Raw genomic sequence first — 8,058 nt, forward strand, 5'->3', positions numbered from 1 at the left:
TGCAAGTAGTTTTGGCTCTACATGCCTTCACTAAATGTGAATGAGAACCTTTTCCTTAGCACTGGAGGGAGCATTTGTGTCTGCCTTGTGTTTCCTTCCGGAGTGTGGTGGGTGGAGTACATGTAGGGAAAATAAACCACGTTGACTGGAACATGTAGAACCAAAGTTGTGCAGCTTGCAACTTGTCCCCGTACATTATGAAAGTGAAAGCCCTACACTGTCCCTGGTCAACTTCATTCACACTTCAGGGAAAACAAGAATGGAAACACTAATACCAAGCTGTACTCCTAGAATGATATAGCATTTAGATAATCCTTCGGCAGTGATATAATTCTTCTGTTTTGTTTACCTTTTGAAGATCAGGAAACATGAAAGGAATAACTCTAAAAGAAAACCATGCTGTTGGAGGAAAATATAACCTGCCAAAATAGGTTCTCTCATGCTACTCTAGGTACATGTCAGACACCAGTGATAGTTAAAACTCTTGTATGAGGTGGACCATGTTGAATCCCCCTACCTACTCTGGTCCCTGGTATATTAGTCATTTATCAAGGTTTAGATCCTGCAAAGGCCTACCACCTGTGTGTATCTGGAGACTTGCACTACTGATGCATATGGTGATCTATGCCTGTAAGTTTTTTCACCATGGAAGAAATAAATCAAACCTTGTAATTCTTAAAGTCAATAGCAAAAGTCTTATTGGGCTGAGAGGAGCCAAGATTTTCTGTTGTTTCCCTGGTTTATGGAACCAGCTATTTTCAGTAACTACTAGAAACACCGTTGCTTCCTTTCACTTCTCTGTGTGTCCATTTATATACTGCTGGGCAATTTTTATTGCTGTTAACTGTTACTATTACTAATCCTTCAGGTCCCTATTAATTTTTTCTGAGTCACTATCACCCCAGAGTTGTGCCACTAGAATTTCTGGCCCGTAGACAGGAAACCAGGAGGAAATTTTTGTCCTTTCCCAGAATATGCCCAGATGGGCGCTTGGTAACTGTAGAGATCGTTCAGCTCAATGCCAGAGCTGCTTAGCTCTAGTCAGGGGGTTGTGGAAATGTAAGGCATCAGGAAATCATTTGTCTTATTTATATCAGAGCTTTTCATGGAGTCAGCATTGTGCTGTAGAGTGTCCAGATACTGTAGAGTCAGCGTTCCAACATAAGGCTCCCTTAGCAAAAGATTTTCAGCCGACTCTACCACCTGATTGCATTGAGATAGAATTATTGCAGTAGTGTATTTCATGAACTGTGCAGTTCATGAGCAATGAAATTTTAATCCAGCTGCACAGTAATTTTGAGAATTGTGAGAATGTCATCTTAACTTGATATCCCTGCCACCTTAAATCCTGGCATATGCTTATGGAGAGAGAAAAATTAGATTTAGTAGTAACTGGCAGGGAAAGATGTGAGAGTAAGAGGAACAAAGTTAGCTAATAGGAAAGTTTGGGGATTAAACTACACCTTTCCAGTGTTCTCATCAATTACTCGGTGGAAGAGAAAATAGTGTATTGTTCACACAGCTTGAATACACTAATCAACAGTTTCCTGGGTGAGAATCACACTAATGAAAATATATTTCAAGTGACACATGATCTGGAAACATCACTGCATGTGTCTAGGCCAGACAAATTAATTCTCAATTTAAGGAGGAGGAACAAACATCAGCTATATCCCCAGCCATGCATAAAAAGCTAAATAAATAAAATGGCTTGCTAAGTGTTTCCAAGGTGTCAGTGAACATCATCTGTTTTAATTCAGAGAGGTAGCTGTCAAGTCATCAGGTTCTCCAGATGGCTTACTGAGTACCAACAGGTGCCCAAAGTACATTCTCAGTGCTTGTAGTTGCGTTGTCATGGGCAGAATGACCATTCTGAACATAGAGAGTGCCACATCAGTTTTTAAGATGGATCTGGAAACCTGCCCAGATTATACAACTGTTTGGGTGCCTTCTACCTCAAAGGGAAAGAAAAGAGATTGAAAAAAAGCTTTAAAAACTATTATGTGGCTTTTTCTTGAGCATATGCAATTACAGTCAATAATTGTGTCTCTCTTCCCTTTTCCACATGTCCATCCTTCCATCTCCTTTATCATGCTGACACAGGGTTCAGCGGAGGACTGTCTGACTTTACACATATATACAAGAGTGGAAGAGCTGTAAACTGTCGATGCAGTGACAAACTGCAGGCACACCATGGCTAACCCAGATGTAAAACCAGTTGTTTGCTATAGGTAGGTAGTGGCTAAGGGGAAAGCCCAGGGTTCGCTTCTCAATTAATACGTTGCTGCCTATTCATGTGGCCCAACTTATGTATTTCATTGTTACTGATGTATCTGCTGTTTCAAATCTATCAGATATTTGTTTCTGCTCTCTGTAATCTATTTCTTCCTCATTTGTTTGTTTTTGTTTTGGTTTGGTTTGATTTTTTTAAAATTTTGAACACTGAGTTTTAAGGAGTGGTTAATTCTTTTTGCCCAAGCTATTTTACATTCATGTCTTGAACCTAGAAATGTTGGCAATGGCAAATTTTTTGATTGTATTGTGTGTACTTACATCAAAAATATAAGTGAAAGCGTATAGGTAGGTCAGCTTGTAGTTACGTTGCCACTTACTGATTACTCCTGATGGACTACTGCACCATGCAGATCATGCTTCTTCCCTAAGTAACTCCATATCTGCAAAAGATGCCCATTAAAAATGCCAATTTGAAGTCTTGTGTTCCTTTCAATTCTAGATACAGATGATGTTACCTTTCACGTTTGTGGGGAGTTTGTGAGATAATGGAGTCAGACATATGGGAGGGGTGGGGTTGCTGATAGTCCTACCCATAGCAGCACTCATTTCAGAAGTGTTTAATTTGGATGTTTTATGTGGAAGCTAGCATTTATGTCCCAGTTTCATATGACCCTCGAAGTTCTATGTATGCAGGAACTCTACTGTGTTTGCAGGATTATGTGTATTTGTGTGTGTGTGTGCAAAACAGATCCTAGTCATTGCATATATGAGCGTCTACTCCACTTCTTAGGACAGACCTACTGGATTAAGTCATCCTAAAGTATGTGGCAGTGCTCCTGTTGTTGTAAGCTGTGGTGGGATGACCCTGGCTGGAGGCTAGGTGCCCACCCAGCTGCTCAGGGATCAAGATAAGAACAGGGAGAGATCGCTCACCAATTACCACCACAGGCAAAGCAGACTCAACTCGGGGAAATTAATTTAATTTATTACCAATCAGATCAGAGCAGAGGAATGAGAAATAAAAACTAAATCTTAAAACGCCTTCCCCGCCCTCTCCCTTTCTGGGCTCAACTTGACTCCTGATTTTCTCTACTTCCTCCCCCTGAGCACTGCAGGGGGGTGGGGAACAGGAGGTGCAGTCAGTTCATCAGCCATTGTCTCTGCTTCTCCTTCCTCCTCACACTCTCCCCTTCCCCGGTGTGGGGTCCCTACCATAGGAGACAGTCTTCCATGAAATTCTCCAGCATGAGTCCCTCCCCACAGGCTGCAGCTCTTCATGAACTGCTCTAGTGTGGGTCCTTTCCACAGGGTGCATCCCTCAGGCACAGACTGCTCCAGCGTGGGTCTCTCACAGGGCCACAAGCCCTGTCACTAAACCTGCCCCATTGTGGGCTCCTCTCTCCACGGGCCCACAGGTCCTGCCAGGAGCCTGCTCCAGTGTGGGCTTCCCACGGGGTCACAGCCTCCTTCAGGTGCCTCCACCTGCTCTGGCGTGGGGTCCTCCCCGGGCTGCAGGTGGGTAACTGTTCCACCGTTAACCTCCACAGGCCGAGGGTGCGGCCTGCCTCGCCGTGGGCTTCCCCACGGGCTGAGGGCGCGGCCTGCCTCACCGTGGGCTTCCCCACGGGCCGAGGGCGCGGCCTGCCTCACCGTGGGCTTCCCCGCGGGCTGCTCCGGTGCCTGGAGCACCTCCTCCCCCTCCTCCTTCACTGCCCTTGGTGCCTGCAGGGTTGTTCCTCTCACGTACCCTCACTCCCCTCTCTGGCTGCAGTTCTGTAACGGTTTTGTGGGATTTTTTCCCCCCTTCTTAAATACGTTACCCCAGCGGCGCTACCACCATCGCTGATGGACTTGGCCTTGGCCAGCAGTGAGTCCCTCTTGGAGCCGGCTGCACTGGCTCTGTCAGACATGGGGGAAGCTTCTCACAGAAGCCAACCCTGTAGCCTCCTGGATGTCAAAAGCTTGCCACAGAAACCCAATATATAAACATTCTTGAAGGCTGTGTTATATCTTTCCTCTGTACATGCAATAAGATGATAAACAGAAATCACCTGTAGCTGCAAATGCAGAATAATGGATAAGAACTACATGCTGCTGTTCCAAATGATTTCAGGGAGCTTCAACTCCCAACATAGTGAGCATAACTGGAGTGCTCAAAAACTGTTTAAAAGATTGTATGATACAATTTCTGTTCTTGACAGGATCCTTTAATATTTTGAAGAGGTTGCACCCATACCTTTTGCAATGTATGAACCCACCTTCTTTACTCCTGAAGAGCAAAGAGCTTTCATTCAGTAGCTTGTGTAGTTGCAGACTAGGGAATCTGCATCATGGAAAAAGGAAAAATTATGTTTCTTTGGGGCATTCCATCTCCAGTTCTCATAATCAGCAAGGTCTCTCTTGAGCTATAGGGTGTGTCTGGAGCACCTTATTCAAAAACACTGATTGACTTGTCTTCTGGGGATTTGTCTAATTCCTTTTTAAACTCTCTTATCTGTTTAGCCTCTGCATTCCGTAGCAGTGTTCATTGCAGTTACATTTCCTTTCTGTGGAAAAGACATTCTGTTTATTTGTTTTAGACTTGCTGTATGCTGATTTCATTGATCACTCACAGGTGCTTATCTCATAAGAAACAGTGAAAATAATTCCAAGCTTAGTTTCTCCGTAACTTTTAACACTTTATCAACTTCTAGCATATTCCTCTTTTTTTTGTATTTTTTCAGAACTAAACTATATAGTTTTCCATACATCTGATCACTCTTATTTTTTGCTGGTTACCGTACCTCTTCTAGTTCTTTTGCATAGTTTTTTGTATGGGGTGATCAGAATTAAACATATCATGGCTTAAGCAGTAGTAAAATGACACTGGTGATTGCTATTCCTTTTAAAGCAGTTGCAAATGTTTTATTTACCCTTCTTTGGTGGAGCTCTGAACTGTCAGGGGCTCAGGATGACAAGATGTCTTTTTGAATTGGTATCAGTAGAGACCATCACTATAAATGCAGCGTTAATTTTATTTTTTCATGTGTGTGACTATGCACTTTTTATGTTGAATTTGATCTACTCCTGCTTTTATCACTACAGTCTCTCTCAGCCCCATCAGTATTGCAGGAGCCTTTGCAACTTTTTTGCATTCAGCTTGTATTTGCATGATCCTGAATAATTTGTATCTTCACTTCACAAGTCAGCCCTTTTCCCAGATCATTTATAAAGATGTTGAAGTGAGCAGGATCATATGTGATCCTCCTGGTAACTGCCCTTCTTCCTCCACAGAGAGGAGTAGTCATATAATTATACCCTACAATTCCTTTCTTTTAATAAATTAAATTATAAAAGGCCTTTCGTTTATCTCCAGACAGCTGACATTTTAAGGAAATATTAGTGACTGGAATCTTAAAGCTTTTTGAAAATTTAAGTACACAGTATTGGTTGATTGTTTATAAAAGATGCTTACTGAAGATTTGTCAACACCCTACTTGAAATGGGTGCCTAGGATATACTTGGTGAATCCAATACTGGGCACCTGGTTGTGTCGTAAAGAATTTGGAAATGCTGCTTTTGTGAAAGGATCTCAATTATAAAATATTGCTGAGGACTGAATAATCAGTTCCTAACTCAACCCCTTACAAATTTAGTTATATTGGTGTACTTAAATAGGTATACATACAGGTATAACAGATTTTAGTTTGAAGAACACCTGTCTTATTTAGGTTTGGTGTAATTTGCTCTCCCATTTATTGATAATGTGGTGTTCTGCTGTGAATCAAGCCAAATCCCATCTTTTGACTCATAGGTGGAAGACAATCATTGAGGGATAACAAAAATTAGGCCATTTCTAAACCAACACTTTTTGGAGTAGAGCTGTGCCCCCGAGTCCCAGTTTCAAAGTTACCAAGGGCTTGTTTTTATACATGGGATGCTTTTTGTGTGTGAGATATTCTTGGGAAAAGAGAGAACAGTGTTTTTGCATATGTGACAGAGATGAATCCTATTGCTTAATGTGTGATCAGATCAAGATCAGGTACCAGTGAGAGTAAGCTCTTGGAGCTTTTTCATGCTTTCTAAGGATGATCATGGTTTGCAACCAGAGGTTTCTGATCCATTGACATTACGTTACACAAATAGTGACAAGATTTTTAACTGCATTAGTCAATGCTTTTAAGACCTTGATAGTAAAGTAAGCATAATATAAACTGGACACTTCTTGGGCACTGTTTCCCCTGCTTACCTGTTAGCTCTGTAGCGTGCTTTGTTGCTGATTAACTAACATGCAATAAGAACAAATGGCAGGCAACTGGTACTAGTTCTTACTTAACTGAGCCTCACATCTGTCCTGCAGTAGTAAGATAGCAAGGATATGGCAGTCAACTACTAATTAAAAAAAGCACTTTGATTAATTTGTATCTTTTGCACAGTTTACTTGATCTGTTGTGACTGAAACAACGACGTTTACTCCAAGGTCTACAATTTTCACTGTCAGTTTTGCAACCTTTCAACCTGTTTCATGCACTAGCAATTTCCTTTGGGGGTGGCAATTCCTCAGATACAGCTGGGTTTGAAAGGTGCTATCTTTTCTCTATGTAAATTCATCTTAAATCTTGATTTAAAGCCTGAAATCTCAAGAGCCTTCTAGTGGACAGGTAAGGAAGTCACAGGGATATATAGAACCTTCAGTATAAATGACCATCCCTGAAATTGACATTATAGGCAAAGCAGAAAAATAAACCAACCCAACAAGCCACCTTTTGATTTGTCTCATCTTATTTTTGACACAATAGAAACATCCAAATCAGAAACCTAGTTGCCATACGCACCCCGTGTAATTAGTTAGTAGAGGGAGAACCACTTCATTCTTTGGCAATGTCTCAAATGTAAATGAGTATACAATTACATTGATGTGTGTTTCTTTGCAGAGCCAAAATGTTGCTTGAAGTTAGCATTAATGGAGTTTTCAGGGTATTCTAACTTCTGAGCTGTGACTTGCTGTCATTTAAATATTCTTAAATTTAGCTGGATTATTGATTTTAGAAGCCTGCAGTTCTAATACCTGATGATTAAGCTAAAAACCACTCAAGTCAGTAGAAGCCTTTATTCATTTTTACATGTTTTTTATTTCACTTGCTAAGCTGCAAGTTCCTGTAATTTTAATTTGTAAAATTAAAATGTCAAAAATTCCATAGCTTCATTACTGAAAGCCTATGTTTGTTTCAGTTATAAATTTCTTATACATTATTACTGAGTTTCAGTGTTTTGCGTTTAGCAAATACTCTCCCTAAAAGAAGTAAGTTTTTTTAAGAAATTATACCTCCATTTGTCTTATAAATAATGCAGTTGCTTTAGTGGAAACTTTTTTGGTAGTCCACTAACAAAAAGAAATACAGAATCAGATATCCTCAAAATGAATGCTTGCATGAAAATTGCAGTTTTATTGCTTTTTTTATTTTAAATTTTTAACCTGTGGAAAAATCCAAACACTGCTTTAACTGCACTTATTGCCTATTCCTGCCCTTGGACATGAATGGGGAAAAAGATGCAAACATCCCACCAAGCAAGGCTGTGAATAGTGTTTAAAAGGCAATTTCAGCTAGGTAGCAGGAATGCTGACAAATGTTACACCTCTGAAATAGCCAGGCAATCCTAACATGATGTTGTCTGGCTTTGTTGGACTGAGGAATCAAAAAAAATTATATATATGAAAAAAAACTAGTGCAAGAAATGGACTTAAGTATAATGGCACATAGGGTGTCAAAAATATACCTATATAACCATAAAGGAAGCTTTTTAATGATCCAGGCTTAAACCATCATGAATGAATATGAAGCC

Source organism: Tyto alba, unplaced genomic scaffold, assembly GCF_018691265.1.
Source record: "Tyto alba isolate M040663 unplaced genomic scaffold, T.alba_DEE_v4.0 Super-Scaffold_27, whole genome shotgun sequence".
NCBI lineage: Eukaryota > Metazoa > Chordata > Aves > Strigiformes > Tytonidae > Tyto > Tyto alba.